At 34.8% G+C, this 16,712-nt stretch overlaps 1 long non-coding RNA gene across 4 annotated transcripts in view; it reads left to right on the top strand.

The window, feature by feature from the left end:
- The window catches only part of LOC137477077 (uncharacterized), a 220,622-nt gene extending 207,966 nt beyond the window's left edge, over positions 1 to 12,656 (top strand). For all 4 annotated transcript variants that reach the window (XR_011000786.1, XR_011000789.1, XR_011000787.1 and 1 more), the window contains exon 3: positions 12,088 to 12,656. This is a non-coding gene — a long non-coding RNA (uncharacterized lncRNA). The remainder of the gene's footprint in view (positions 1 to 12,087) is intronic.
- Positions 12,657 to 16,712: the final 4,056 nt, after the last annotated feature.

The following is a 16,712-nucleotide window of genomic DNA, read 5'->3' as shown; positions in this document are numbered from 1 at the left end:
AGAACTCACCTTCCAAGGGGAAAAGAGGAGAATTATGATAACTTGCATGCCTTTGGAAGAGCTTTACCTGCTGTGATAAGCCTATTTGACTACATGGCTGCAAGAACAGTGACTTTTTGACATCAATTCCCATAAGGATATCTCTTCCAAAGCTTTGGTTTTCATTACAATTTAATTCAGTTGCCCTGTAGTGGAACCCCTGATGTCTGGATATTGCCTCTGCAGCTTTCCTTCTCATGGTCCAGGCTTTCTTCCCCACATGACCATTGTTCAACCTGATATGTCACTGCTAATGTTGGTCTATGAATGATGATTCTGCTGGGAAAAGCAACAGAATAATATTAGATTACTAAAGCTTGTTGACATATTTCAACTTCTAGAATGTGAAAAAAATTCCAACAAGAACAGTTCAGTAAACTTATACTAAAAACTACTAAGCCCTTTTAAAATAATGCATGCAAGTGTTAGACTCCAGATTTACAAATAGGTCAGATATTCTTCAGTCCTTTTCTTTTCAGACAACACAAAGTTCAGATTTGCTGGACGGGCTCGGACTTCTTTTTCTAGGTTGTGGGAGGAGATCTCTTCCGAGACCACAAGTGCTTACCTTTGTTTTGTTTTTTTTACTGGTAGTATACATGAGAGATCTTCAAATAAGCACACGCTTTATAGTTTAAGCTTTAATAGTCCCTTAATCGTTAAGAGCCAGATGTATTTAGACTGAGAAATATATTCAAAAATAGTATTGCAATCAGAGTATCAAAAGAACAACTGTCATATAGATATAAATTAACAACTATCATATATATATATTTGATATTTACTTATCATGGGTTGAGGAGCTACAGAAACTTTAAGCTGAGCCATGAGCTTCTATCAGTTGCAATTTCTGATGCTGAAGAATTTCCTATCTATGACTAGGTAGGGTGAAATCATCTGGAATTGCAGTCAGTAGGAATACCTCCTAGCATAATATATTACTTGACATGAGTAATGGTGGAAAAATACACCCCATGGGGATTGCACAACTAAAGATTGGTACATTAAGTTGAAATACTCCCCTGTAGTATTTCCTGATCCAGACTTGTCAGTGTACTCAGAGCCTGATCTGAGTTATTCCTTATATTAACTCCTGGGCACTGTTTTTGTTTTGGGGATTTGTGTTGGTTGGTTGGCTTGGTTTTGAAAGTTTTGGTGTTTTTCTTTTTTTCTCTCTGTTTTGAGTACTTCATGTAATATTCTATGAGGTTATTCACCTGGAGTCTAAGTCACACATCAAATTCCTTTTGAAAGAAGAAATCCACTGTAAAGAACCTGTGTAGCTTAGCCCTGTAGAAAAAGCAAAAATTTTAATCTAATTTGTGAGGAGTTTAATAACACTGATATGTTCCTAAGAGAAGCAGCCATACCCTGGTTATTCCACAATATCTTAGAAGTTGATGGATGGGAATTGAAGAAATATGGTAGGTTGTAGTACGCCTCTCAGATATTGGAGAGGAATAGAAACATCTTGCTACTCTGCTGTTGGAATGTGATCAAATATTTATCCATGGGAAAAGATTTCTTGGCATTGCATTAATACTGTAGGAAAATTGCCTTCTGTTCAGTACATACTGGGAAAGAGTTTTGTTGGGAGAAGAGACTAATACATGCATCCTAATTCCATTGCCATACAACTTTTTCCACAAATTGTGAAAAGGATTATTTGGAACTCGGAACAAATTGCAATCCCATTCCTATGATGTTTTGTTTCAAGAAAGGTGCTATAGAAAGAATGAGCAACAATAGAATATCTGTTCCAAATTTAGGTGATGGAGCAATAGTTCCTAGCACAGCATACCAAAAATTACACAGGGAGAGTTTCATGAAGATGACAGAGACAAGAAAAAACTTCAATACTGTTTTAGACCAGGCTTAATCAGGCAAGAGAAAAAAGTTACATAAACCCATCCCATGTGTGCCAGAGTGTGTCAGCTTCTAGGAAGAGGGAAACACCCTATTCTACCCAAAGATCATAGTCTAAAAAGTGATTTATGTGTCATGTATTGCTCTCCCAGTTGTAAATACAACATAATTTTGTCCAAAATTTATGCAACATTTATTTGAGAGAATGAATTAAACAGTGTTTCACAACTGATCCTAAATGTTTCCTAATTTCAGTGGAAAAAAATCTCAAGTGTCATTTTAATTTCAATGTCATACAAGTTTATTTTGTTTGGAATATAGTGTTTTAGCAAACTGAATAATATCCTGTGGAGTTAGTGGGGGGAATTAAATTTTTCTACTGCTCACAGCTCAGTACTCCTGCGTTGTCTTATTCTAAATAGAATGCAGAATCCTGATTTTTTTTTTTGTGATGCTATTACTATTAATAGCATCAGAATAAACATCAATACTTCATGTATTCATCCTAAAATGCTTCTTAATGCTGACATGATTTTTCCCTTGTAACCTTTGGTTTATTTTGTTTTTCTCTATATATCTTATACCCTCTACTTTGTTGTTTGTTTTTGTTTGTTTGTTTGTTTGTTTGTTGCCAAAGAAGGCCTTAGTGTAATTTGGGACTGGGTATTTGCAGCACTCATACATTAGGTGCTTAAGTTCTTTATTAAGTAGCTTTTTGCTATCTTGCTTTTAAGTGTTATGCACTTTCTATTTCTTAGGTTTTATTTTGCCATTATAGAAATTAATGAGTTTTTTAGAGATTTAAAGATCTGCACAGAAGCAAAACTATAGACTGTAGATCTGAAGTTCATAATTAGTAGTTTAAATTCTCAAAGAGTTTAGTCACTACCAGAACTTAACTAAGTAACAATAACACAGATAAACTTGCATTTATCCAATGTTCTTGCTCCTTCCCCCATAGAGATGGGTTCCTCAGAAGCAAAGGAAAACCAGATGGAAAGTAGCAAGTTTGAAGCCTTGAATGTGTCATTAATTTGGGTATATGCTTAGGACCAGTATGCTTTAAGCAATTGGCAGTTCTCCAGGTGATACTGATGATGCACCCAGACACCTTAAAACTGTTGCCGTTCTAATCTCATTTTCAGAGATGCAAGTGCTCTGAAGAGCAAGGTAGCAAGTTATAAAGGACAGCTATTAAAATAAGATTTTGCGTAAAAATATTTGTATCATTATAATAATCAATGTATCTTTTATTACGGAAAGAAAATTAAAAATATATCTATTTTGGATTAGTTAATTTCTCACTTTATATTCTACAGTATGGTCAATGGCCAAGGAGAAGAAGTCCCTCTCAGCCCCACAATGTACTTTATTTCACATCAACCATTTGTCAGAGGCTATGTTGAAACATTATATCCTATATCAGAACTGTCTCTTGAGAATAATTGTTTGCTTTGGGGTCTTCAAACAGTAATTCCAGTATCTCCGCAGGCAAGGTTATTTAAAGAAAGACATGAGAATCGTTTGGTCACTGCTGAAGCACCTGTAGCACCACTGCAGGGATGGACAGTGCTAGAATCAGCAGCTACTTCAGGAATCAGTAAATAAAAACCAGTGATATTCATAGTAATTTGCTATCAGTAGTAATTTTATACAATATGAAGTAGCTAGTACTTTTTGGTGAGTAATTTAATTATTAATGTTTTCTGAAATACAGATATTAGAGATACACAAATACCAAGAGCAAGCTGCTAAACCATTCAGAAAATGAGTGCAGACATAGGTATTCTTAAGGAACAAGATGCTGTAATGCATGAGAACAGCATTTTTTAACATCTAATGCAGAGTATGTGTGTGCCTCAGTGGAACAATGCAAAAAAAAATCATGCAAAATTCTAAGAAACACAATGGAAATATTTTTGGACAGTTAAAACCAAAATATATCTTTGGGTGTAAGCATGAAATCTTCCAGTCACTAGGAGCTGTATTCTGGATCTGAAGATTCTGCCTGTGCTTACTGAGTGAAATATTAAGTGAATGTTTGATCAATCCATGAGCAGATACAGCACAACATGTACTCATTACAGCTGTGCCTCCAATGACAAGATTAATTTTTATGACAATTTTAGAAGAGGAAGTTTGACTGATAGTAAAACTTGGAACTATTTCTGGTTAATCTCCTCAAGACAAATTAAAATGGATTAATTCAATGTGCTATATTAGAAATGGATGTTCTTCAACAGGGCTGTCCATATCAGATGATAAAGAAAGTAATCAAAACTGTTTAAGAAAACTGGTTTAAACTGCTTGTTTGTCATGTTGATAGAATGAGCCTGGATCTTTTGTTCTTGTCCTATTTCATGTGAATATCACTCATTTGTTATCCATGGAGTCTGAATTACATTATATTATGTAATTCAGTTGGAACTGAGTTAGTTGAAATGCCTGTGTTAAGAAGGATTTTACCGTTTAAAGTGTGGGATTCAAACAATAGAAGGGCACACATTTAGAGAGGCTTCATTTTCCAGCTGTCTCTAAACAAAGCAGAAGACTTGCCAATTAAAAGTTTTCCAATGCAATACATGATGATACATCTTGTAAATCATGGACTGGAGTTCATGACAGAATAAAGGCAGGAAGGTCAGGTGGAATGACTAAACCATTGTATTCACCAGGTTGTGTGAAACTGTGTTTGAAAAACTGCCATAAAAATTATGGTGCAAATTCCACACCTGAATCCAGGTACATCTGTGTATATGGAACTGGGGGCAGAATTTGACTACAAGGCATGACTCAGAACATTTATAAAATGAAGACCAAGCTCTCTTTAGTTTGCCTCTGCTCAAAACAGCTGAAATTCGCTCAAAAAATAGTATGACTGACACTTAAAGCCAAACTCTGGTGCTCTGCAAGATTACAATGTCTTAGTTCCATTACCCTACTAGGATACTGGAGCTTTGGGTTTCTGCTGTAAAAAAAATGCAGTAAAATTTAAATTCAGAGGATCTGGGCCTGTACACTACCCATAACAGTTCTATTGGGCATGCTTGGTAATAAAACCAAGACTAATCTTGGATTCCATTTTGTGAAAAGGCTTAAAGAGGAAGGCACTCTTATTCTTTAACCGCATAATTGTCCACTGATCTTCCTAAGAAACTATCTCTGTGTAAGTCAAATGAGGGACTGAGGCCTAAAGGACAGTAAAGTAGCACATAAGAAAACAAAAACGGTGAGTACATATTCCTCAGTGCAGACAATTGAGAGCACAAGCTTACAGTGTCTGTTTTTTTCAAACTTGCATAACAATTTTGCTACTAATAATCTACTTAGTAAAAATGAGTAGTAAAAGTCAGCATGGCATAATTTCAAGAAACATGTCTCTGACTCTCCAAATTGCACTCTAGTGTACATGGTACATACATTGAAATTGTTTATGGATTTTGACTTGGTGGTACTGTGAAACCTAACCCTGACTTTTCATTTCTGTGACTTAAAGTCGAGAACTTTGTTGTGTAATTAAGTACAGTGGGTCACTGAGCACTGTGGCAATGCTATTTTCTAGTGTATGGAGTGCGGAATCCATAGAGCAGCATTAATTGCTAGGTAGGAAAGGATATTAATATTTTGAATGGTTGTAAGTGGTTTTGCATAAATGCCAGCAATAAGGAAATGGTTTTATGTTTTATTGTTATGCATTTTTAATGTCAGAGTGTGCTCTAACCATAAAGCTTCTAACAAAAATTAAAGCACTGTATGAATCTTACTGCACATTTCAGAAGGCTTTTCTTAATATGTTCTTCCCTTCCCTTCCCTTCCCTTCCCTTCCCTTCCCTTCCCTTCCCTTCCCTTCCCTTCCCTTCCCTTCCCTTCCCTTCCCTTCCCTTCCCTTCCCTTCCCTTCCCTTCCCTTCCCTTCCCTTCCCTTCCCTTCCCTTCCCTTCCCTTCCCTTCCCTTCCCTTCCCTTCCCTTCCCTTCCCTTCCCTTCCCTTCCCTTCCCTTCCCTTCCCTTCCCTTCCCTTCCCTTCCCTTCCCTTCCCTTCCCTTCCCTTCCCTTCCCTTCCCTTCCCTTCCCTTCCCTTCCCTTCCCTTCCCTTCCCTTCCCTTCCCTTCCCTTCCCTTCCCTTCCCTTCCCTTCCCTTCCCTTCCCTTCCCTTCCCTTCCCTTCCCTTCCCTTCCCTTCCCTTCCCTTCCCTTCCCTTCCCTTCCCTTCCCTTCCCTTCCCTTCCCTTCCCTTCCCTCCCCTCCCCTCCCCTCCCCTCCCCTCCCCTCCCCTCCCCTCCCCTCCCCTCCCCTCCCCTCCCCTCCCCTCCCCTCCTTCTTTTCCCTCCACACTTATCAGTGACCTACAGCAAATTCTTCTTTCCTTGATTTACTCTAAGATGAACTCCAAAATTTTGCAGCAGAGATGTTCTATGACTCTTCAAAAAAATCAGGTAATGTCTTAAACATGGAACTTCACTTGTGTTTTTGCAAATCATATGCAAAGACTATATCCAGTCTCACCAGTCTTTCCCAGAAGGCTTGATTTTCTTTGCTAGCGTGACAATGGGCAACACTAGTCTAGGCACATAAGTGGTCAATCCATAGTCATCATAATATGCAGGTACTCTGAATTAAATGGGTAGAATATTTGCTTTTAATGTTTTATATGTTATTTTTCATTAAATAAATATTATTTTTTATATCCTACATTTTTAGGATATTTAGTGCTTTACAGGATGTAGTTAAACTGACCTTATATTTAAGAATCAATGTGATCTCCTGGTCAATAATAAAAAAGCTTTTTGAAATGACAGAGACATTCATCATTGTCAGTTAACAGTTATGATTACTTGGACCATTCATCATTAGTAATTAAACTTAAAAGAAATAATGAAATTATCCCAAATTTCTCCTTAGAAAATGGTAGTCTAAATATAGGTTAAGAGACAGCTGCAGATAGTTCTATCCATGACTTTGCTGTAAGCTTTCTGCAGGATCACAAATGCACAGCTTTTTCTTCACAAAAGTTACATGATAAGAAATATGTCAAAACATGAATCAAGTAATTAAATAGTTAAGTGAGTGTTTAATAATAGATTCTATTACAACTATTTACATTCCACTGGGAATGTGCCATATAATGATATTGTAGTCCTCAGTATCATCACCCAACTTTCAGAGCAGCATTTTCTGTAATAGAATAAGGCATTTATCTTGTATAAAGTTTAAATGGGTAAAGCATGACTGCAGAAGCTTGTCAGATGATGGCTTTAATGAGATCCTTATGGGCACCATGTGATGCTACAATGTCTTTCACTCTATCTCTAGAATTCACAACATTTTGTACACTGATTTTTCCTTTTGCCAAGTTTCTCAAGATAAACAAATGTTTCTATGACAGCTGGCTCTAAAAGCAACCATTTCCATGGCAAGAAAATTTGAATATCTGACCTTACAGCTACAATAATGTTCTTGTATCATGTATGTATGTAGTTGTACCAGAGAAAGCAAATGTTTCTGTGCTGGTAGAATAATATGTACAAATGGGTGGCACATAAACCCTTTAAAATATCTATATCCAATTTTATGTAGAATTAAACTATTACATGCACATAAACTCCTGGAAACATATGGGTGATTCAAGGCAAAAATGCATAAAACCCCCACTTTTTTTCCTGATAGTAGTAACGGTCAGTGATCTCTGTAAAGGGTCATGGTCTAATTGCCCAGAGAAATGCATAAGCATATAAAGGAGATAGTGTCTATTCTAAAGATTTTACAGACTAAGATGACAAGCTATCTCTAAAGGTGGTAGCATAGTATAACAGAAAATCACTTAAACATGCATTGGTGTATATAAGCATACATATTGATACATGTATATGAAAACTTACTGAGATCAATGCATTTGCAGGTTGAAATAAATTCTCCTCTGTGAACATATCTGTTCACACTCATATTACAAAAATTTACGTTCAATTTTAAAAGTAAACTATACCTAATTCTTCTTTATTTGACATCTTGTAAGAAGCATTAAGTTTTAACTTCTTGAGTAATATCAGGAATCAGAACTTTTTCTGGTTTTATATTAAAGTGTTTCAACTGAGGTGTGATTCTTACAAGAAGAAGGCAAAAATGATTTATTAAAGACAGAATAGAGGTAATGATGGGTCTTAGAGGTGAATATAAGAAACATTTTGGCCACTTAAGTTGGTATTCCTTATTTTTTTTTGCAATGAAGAAGTTCAAGTAATCACACAACAACAGATGACTTTCCTCACTTTATTTTAAACACTGAAAAATGTGGTGACATGTAAAAGTGCCTTCCTTTTCTCAAAAGGCTTATATATATATATATATATACATACATATATAGTAATATCCTACAGAAAATACTTTTTTGTTTTTTGTTTTTGTTAATCATGATCTCAATGGCATTTTCTATTACAATTAGTTTGATAAATTATAATCTGAACTAATAAAAGGCACCAGATTTTATTAGAAACCTGAATGGGATTTACCCTATTTAGTCAGGTTCACTATTAACACACTGTATAGGTCTGCCTTCAGCATCTTGTCAGCTTTATTTTATTGGAAAGCTGCTGCAGTGAATGTCAGATTCAGGAGTTTTACTTTAGTAGTTTTATCAAGCCTACTGATGATTTTGCAAAAAGGAATTTTAAACCCAAAAGTTTTCATTAAAATTTCCTTCATAATATCTAAGAATTTTCAGCTGGAAACATATGTGAATGTGGATTCAGTGGGAATATTTTATTAATAAATTATTCAGTGGTTAATACTTAATGTCTGAAGACATTTGTAGAACTATGCCATATTTGTTAATAGAATATTTAGTACTCTGATTTATTCTTGGTTCAATTCTGTAAGTCTTGCCCAGGTTAAAAACTCTTAGCTTCTCCAGAAAATCTCCCTTCCAAATGACAAGGCAACGGAATGCACTTGGATCAAAATATTCATAGTTGTCTGACAATCTGGCATCTGATTGAGTGTCTGATCCTAGGCACATAGAAACAAACAGGTTTAATTTCCTGGACAGTAACCTTCAGTTCAAACTCCACGGATATTTTGATTTTTTTTAAATACCAAACACTTTAAAATCCCATCAAACTTGGTGCCTCTAAAAACTACAGTATTTTAATAGCACGACCCATTTCTCCTTATTCTTAACTTTTCTTTCAGCCATTGGACCAATTTAGAAAGGTAATCTACAGCAAAGCATAACATCATAATAGTGTAGGCCCTATATTAAAAAAAGGACAACAATGACTCTAATGAAAATACATAAATAAATTTTCAAAGAAAGAATACCCCAAGACTGGTTGATAAACTGTTAACATATTGAGATCTGCATTTTCTCTTGTGTATTCCCAAACTTGTTGTGCCCTTTGGAAAAGAAAATAATTGTTTTTGACATTATTTGACTGACTTCATTCAAGTAGGCCATAATTACAGTGCTGATCAGATTTCCCTAGACCACTTGAATTTTCAAGCAGGACTACAACATATGGAAACATGATGGTTAATCGCAAACAGATACACTACACAGATTTCCCCCCCCCCCATTCTCATTCTATGCTTCACTGAAGTTACTTCAAATTTACAACAGTGTAAAGGTGAAAAAACATAGCAACAATGTAATTACCATTGGAAGAAAGCTGCTAGTAGCAGTAGCAGAGAAGCTGTCAGTGCTTAAATACTGTTTAAGTATACAAAAGAGTACTTACATATGTTTTGATCAGCAAAGAATTGGTTTTCAAACCCTTATTTAAGGAAGAAAAAAAAATTAAACAGAGAAAAAACAAGGCCTCTTTTCTCCTGTGAGGCATTTGTCAGACTTACGAAGGTTAAGACACAAAACATGAAAAAAATCTTTGGGTGAGGCTTCTTTGATTACTCATGTCCAGCCAATATAACTTTCAGTGATCCAATGAAACAGCAGAGGGTGAATATTTACTGCAAAACTAGTGGTGGGAATGAAGAAAGGATCCAGTAATCCAAAACAGAAAGAGCAAAACAGTGTTTAAAATAAATAATTTTAGTGTTTATAGTAGTAGAAGAAGAAGCCAATTGGATAACAGGAACAGATTTAAAACCATAATTTTAAGAGATAAGACAAAAAAGTTTGGATATTCACACTGGTTGCCACAATGATCTCTAAAATTTTGTAGCAGTAGGGGCACAGTAGAGGGTAGAGACTAAGAACCACAGGGAGTAAGAACCATATTTAGTTTTGAAAAATAAAGTGATCATACTACCTGGGAGGTAACTGGGAATTATAAAAATACTAATTGGATTTCTAGCATTGTAATTTACAGTCTTGATAAGGTCTTTATTGGATAATTTACTGCTTCTGACTATCCACTTGGGTTTCCTTTGGACTCAAAGTTAGGGAATAGAAACTACTCAGGTATCATCAAAAGTGAGATCAATTTAGTAACACTGAATCTACTTGGCTACTCATGCATGAAGGCAAGAAACGGCAGCTCTCAGTGGAACAGTGTCTATACATTTATTATTTGTATTATAATTTTTCCTGATAGCTTGATAACAAGCCTATCATTCATTATGGCAGGTGCTGTACAAACCAGATAAGGTACAAAAAAGATGATAAAAGAATAATTGTATATGTTTCCAAGTCAAGAGGCAAAACAAAGACACCGAGTGAAAATTGGTAAACTGGTAATGGTGTTATGAGCACCATACCCCAGCTGCTGAGCTGGTTGGAGGCATTTCTAGGAATCCTTGCAGGTGAAGGCCTATAAAGGAAGACCTGGAACTGGGGATCAAGAAGTTCTGAGAAGGGCAGACTTGTATCATTGGCTGATCAGAGGAAGCCTGTATCTGTACAGGAGGAAGGAAAAAAAGCCTTTATGATTGACAACTGCATGAAATAAAGAAGGAGTTAGGGGATGGATTCATAAACGAGGTTGCCGTGATCAGATACCCAGACAGAAAAAAGTCTACTTCAACTCTCTGTAGCAGACACAACCTATGTAGATATCTCTATATTCTACTTCCGTTCTGTGCTCAAGTTATGCTTATAGACCTGATACTCATGTTGATTTTTTCTTGACCCAGTAGTCCTGAAAATGGAAGAGTTTTCGGTCTTTGCTTTTGTTTATTTTTAAACAAATAGACAACACCAAAGCAATTAATTAAAAATAGAGGATTTCACCCCTAAAGAATTCAATGAAATATGAATTAATTTATGGCACATTTTTGCCTGCTGATGTAATTTTGTAATGGTTGTAGCTAAATTTTTGCTCCCACATTGTAATTATGTGTAGAGTTGATGAAACACAAAGGAAGAATAGTGTTGCAAATGAAGCAGGATCAAAGTAGGTTCTCATTATTTAGTTTGAAGTCATGCAAATATATTTTATTCCCCTAAAAAGCTCTTTAGGATTTTACCATGCAAGACAGAATTCATAGAGAACTCACAGAAATGTGTCACACATCAGTTGACAGAAAATATTATCAAATGATTTCTCAAGTGTCTTTTTCTCACACTTTCTTTTTTATATTTTTTTCCAATTCTTTAAAGCCTTTTGTCCTTCTTTTCTTTTCCTTTTTCTTTTATAAGAAAATTTTTTTTTTATGCAAATTTTTGTTTGCAATTTAATATTTCTGAGTTCTGTCCAATATAATTTATATACTCTAAATCTGTTCTCTTTGATAATGAAAGAAAAAAAGAGTATAAAATAAAATTTTGTTGTATTCTGTTTGATAAAAGAGTTCTTTTGATCCTTATATTACATTGAATTTGGTTTAAGGTCATTGAAGTCAATTACATCTTTCATAAGCTAACAAACCCTGCAAAAACACACACACTTTCTTAGTACTCTTCAGCTCTTTTTAGTTTACTATAGCTAATGGTTTTGTTGATTCTGATTCAAAGATAAGTCAAATAGAGCAACTGTGTTGGAAGTACACCACTTTCTCTTGATTTCCCAGAGACACATATTTGTTAACTTTTATTTAAGTTCATTTTTAGAATTGTGTTGAGCACAAGATTGGGAAAAGAGGAGCTTCAGTGAAATCCAAATCTCACAGGCATCGTCACTGGATTTTGGCACTGCTGTGATAAACATACCTTGTGAGAATACTTTTTACTGATGAATGTGTGCACTACAGTGAATTTGTGCATTGTCCTAGACTGTATATTCCTTCCCTTTCCAGACTGTATATTATGTCTACTGAAATGCAAGCTTTTGGGAAGCCTACCATCAACAACAAAACCAACTGCAGGATGGATGGGTGCTCAGGGGCTTTCCTTTATTCTGTAGTAAGCACCTGCTTTCCTCTTGGTCTTTCTTTAACAGAGACTGTCATGTGACTGGAGGACTCTGTGACATGAACGAGTCAACATTAAAAGGAAATAGTATTTTTTTATAAGCCACCCATAGATACAGATTTGGATTTTGATGTTATCTGATATAAGCTGCCCGTTCCCCTTGTCACATGAAGTATCTCTTTCTTTCTATTCCCTACTTAGTCTGTGCTTTGGTTCTCTGTGTTTTTATGTAAATGCTATGTCTTTGCTTTTCCTAGTTCAAATATTCTTTTAATTGTTGCCATTTCAAAGCTCATTATATCTTTGGAAAGTAGAAGATATACAAAGGTGTTGAAGAACTAACTCTGCTCAGATTTATCATACCTTTGATTGACTGGGGAAATGACTTTCAGTTGACATCTGAGCCAACAAGTTAGCTGAAATAAAATTTTGTTTAATACCTTTGCATCAATAATCTAGGCACAGCATCATTGATTGAGAAAGTCTGATCAATAGAGTATTACTGACTGCCTAACTGTAACTTTGCCAGACTTTTTTGTTAATTCTGCTGATGACCTTCGTACCACCACTTTTCAGGTTCACCATTTTTTTCCCTTTGAAATTCAATTTGCTCCATTTGCTATTATTTAAGGAGTTTACACATTTAATTGATTTCATTCTACCTGATACAATATGAGTTTAGTATATAAAAGATTGTGCATGCTTGGGACAAAACTTCTGTAGCCCCAAATTAGAATCTTCATGAGAAATTCACCTCAGGGAAGACATAATCCATGTAAAGAAAAAAGAGGAATATAAATAATTTATTTTAACCATGTGGATACTATGGAATTTTCATCTTGAGATTTGCATTCAGTGTAGATGAAGTAGCAAGGAAAAAGGGAAATAATAATCTCAACTAGTCCCAGATAGTTATCATTCAAGAATAAGAAAACAATTACAGAAAACTGAAAAATTCCAAATCCTAACTAATCATGCAGATAGGAATCCTCCCTTCTGTCCTTTCATCACTGTGACTTATGTTAGCCCTTATTTCTCTTTGTGACATTCTTTATGCTATCTCCATTGACACTTTGATGGAACAAAACAACTGTTTCTTTGAAAGTTATGCAGCAATTTGAGATTGTTTCATTCAGTGTTCCCTTGGAATACATAATGTTTCCCTTATGCACAGACAAGACTGAATACAACATCTAGATATATTTGTCTTAGCTAATGACATGTTGAGAAAAATACATTGTTATTTTGTTTGATATAAATTAATGGCTTATGTTTTCATAGTTAGGAAGATATTAAAAATAAAATATGCTAAAACACATTCATTTTTCTATGATTGCCCTGTTAACATTTCATTGCTTGTGGAACATAAATGCCATCTACCCCTATAAAATTTTCCAATATTAGAAATTGAAATCAGATCCTGTTCTAGATTTGTGGATGTGTGATGCAGAACCTGGCAAGGAGTCTAGTAAACTGGTCTATTCTGAGGCTGGCTGCTCCTAAGTCTCCATTTAAAGCTCTTCAGAAGTCCAAGAAGGTCCAAGAAGTTAAAAAAACTGTCTTAGTAAAATGAGGACACCCCTAAATATGTTATTTTTCTCCTTGACAGCCTATAGAGTCCATATATCTTTACAAAATCTTCCATGGCAAGGGATTTTGCCACCACTGGCTATCAAGTTTTCTGAGTGCCTTCCTACCAGCTGCATAGCACCAAATGTGTTTGATAGTCTGTCTGGATCAGAAATACAGACCTTCCTAGCAAAAGGGTGTCATATTACTCTTAATATGCTTGACCTCGATTTTAGAGTGAGATGAAGTCATCTGTATTCCATTTAACTAAGAAAATATCACTTGGGAGATAGTCAGATTTACCCACCTTCCCGCCTATATTTGCCTATGTGTAAAATTCAAGCAAATTTAAGACTACTGATGTTTACTTGATTCAGGCTTGAAGGTATATGTGCAAAATAATTGTTTAAAAAAAAGTTAAGTTTGGAGGAATACCATTCTGATTAATGATAATATTTATGTTTGGGAAAAAAGAAGTGACATCAGTGAAACTTGCTAAATGTATATAATATACTAGATAATGGTATTAGGTCCAAGATGGCTTTAATTCCTAATTCAGGTTAACATATTGAGATATATGCTACCCAAAGCATTTCCAGTTCAGGGATGGATAGAGACAGCAAACAAAAAATTTATGGAGCAATTATATATACACCCATAAGCTATGGAAAAAAAATTGACGCCTAAAAATTATAAATGTACTATTAATTTGTTTCTCTAAATTAATTCTATTTAGAGGTGCATGTAATGTTTTCTGGTTTTAATAATACCTATTTTTTCAGATATATTAAAAATTAAATCACTCCCCTTATATGTTTAGAAGAACAATCAGACCATCTTTAATGTTTCACTGTCCAATGAATTGCTGTTGTATGCACTCCTAAGGTGACACAACTCATAAATAACATTAAAGCTTGCTGTTCAAAGTAAAAAAAAAAAAAAAGTGAATGGTGCTAGAACCAGGAATTGACTTTAAACCTGACTGGAGAATGAAATGTCTCCTATGAAGAAAAACAATTGGAATAAGATCTCTTGAAAACAGGTAATTTACAAAATCCTAGTTTGAAGATGAGCATATTGCTAAGACTTTGAACACTTACACAATTTGTCTTGATTCTCTATTTAATCTTCCCTTTAAAATCTGGTATCTATGATTGAGGTAAACATTCTGGTACCTTTCAGATTCAGGCATGTATTTAAAGAAAATTAGAAAGCTAAGAAAGTACAAAAGAGGTGGAAGGTTGTATCTCAAAAAATTTCCAGATCTGCACTGTGTTTCCAGAATAGCTCATTTCTGGAGAGTGACTTTTGAAAATTTCTCAGAATTCAGAAACAGTTAAAATGTTGGGGTTTTTTTTAAGGTAGGAATAATATCTTCAATGCTTTTAGTCACTGTGCTGACATAGTAAATGAAAGCATACTGATTCCATTTTGTTGATCATTTAATCAGTGCAAAGTATGTTCCATTTATCAAATTTTATGATATCTACCTAATGCCTGATTAGAAATATAAATAGAATTTAGCAAGTCTTGGGAAAGGAGAGGGTGGGGCAGTGCAAGATTCCCCCTCTTAAAGAATTATTTGAAGTGTTTCTAATTGTGGAACAGAGTTTAGTTTATTTTGTGTAATAAGAAAACAAAAGGGTCTGTGGCCATTCCTCCTAGCAAGAACTAATATATGTTTTCTGTGTCCTATATTCTTTGGGCTGGATTATAATGTGGTATGATGTCTACTGTATTATTTTTCTTTTTCTGTCTTGTTACATTTTTTTTTTACAGTGAGTTTCAGGATATGCACTACGTGGAAAGTCCCGCTGAAGTCACAAGGTAAATAAGACATAGACTGGTAATACCTCCAGTTCCAATACCATAGACTGGTTATACCTCCAGTTCCAGGATCTGACTCTAATTTCTTGAAAGCTCTACAATGCTGTTTCCTGGGCCTGCCATTTCATTAGTTATTCATCATCATAATGACTGTATTTATTATTACTGCTAAAAATAGGTAATGATGGCAGTATTTCATCTAATGGATTCACTTTGTCCCTGCTTGAAAATGTTGATCTGTCACTTACAGTAGGTTTTTAAGGCTGCAATATTATCTTAGTGAAGCTGTTTGTGCTTGTAAGTTTTTCATGTTTGGAGTATTATAGATCTTTTTTTAACACAGAACTACAAAAATCAGATTTTTGTTTTGCCTAATTTAGAGTAAAATGATGTGTGTAATTTGGAGAGCTGTCTCTAAATGCTATTTAAGTGTAATAGCTGATTGCTTTATTACCAGATTCTGTGATTTTTTTGATCCTTGGGTTTGCTCAGTCCTCTGGTTTTCAGTTGGCAGGATAAGAAAACTTTCTGTTTTCAAATATAAATATACTTCCAAGAGGGTTTAATAAGTTCCCATAGCATACCTTGCAGAAAATAAAAATAAATTCTTCCGTTTAAGATTTGATGATCTGAAAGTGTTATATATATTAAAATATACATAGCTTTTTAAAAATCCCCATGAACAGTGAAAGGGATGGTTTCCTTTAAAAAATGTTTCCTTTTAAAAATTACTTCTCCTACACCAAAAATGCAATTGCTTATTCTTCTGATCTTGTCATTTCACATCTTTTTCATTAGCTGTGGAGCTACTTCAAGTCTCTGAAATAACTTGTTCTGGAGAGAGAAAGAGGAAATTTAGCCTGCACATTTAGAAGTATGCTAACTCATTAGCATACTTCTATAATTTACTTTACTGAAACATTCCAAATACTTATATCACCTCCATACCTACATTTGCTTCTGCCCCTCTCTGAGAGCTAGAGTGCTGTTAAAATTCCTTAAAATTGAATGTATTAGTTTATGATAGACAACTGTGAAACTGTCTTAGACATCATTGTCAGAGAACACGCCATAGAAGGAATATTAGGGAATAGAGCCAACTTAAATGGTTTGA

This window comes from Anomalospiza imberbis, chromosome 7 (assembly GCF_031753505.1).
Source record: "Anomalospiza imberbis isolate Cuckoo-Finch-1a 21T00152 chromosome 7, ASM3175350v1, whole genome shotgun sequence".
Lineage (NCBI taxonomy): Eukaryota > Metazoa > Chordata > Aves > Passeriformes > Viduidae > Anomalospiza > Anomalospiza imberbis.
Note: the sequence above shows the minus strand (reverse complement) of the source record. Positions and strands in the feature narration are given on the sequence as shown.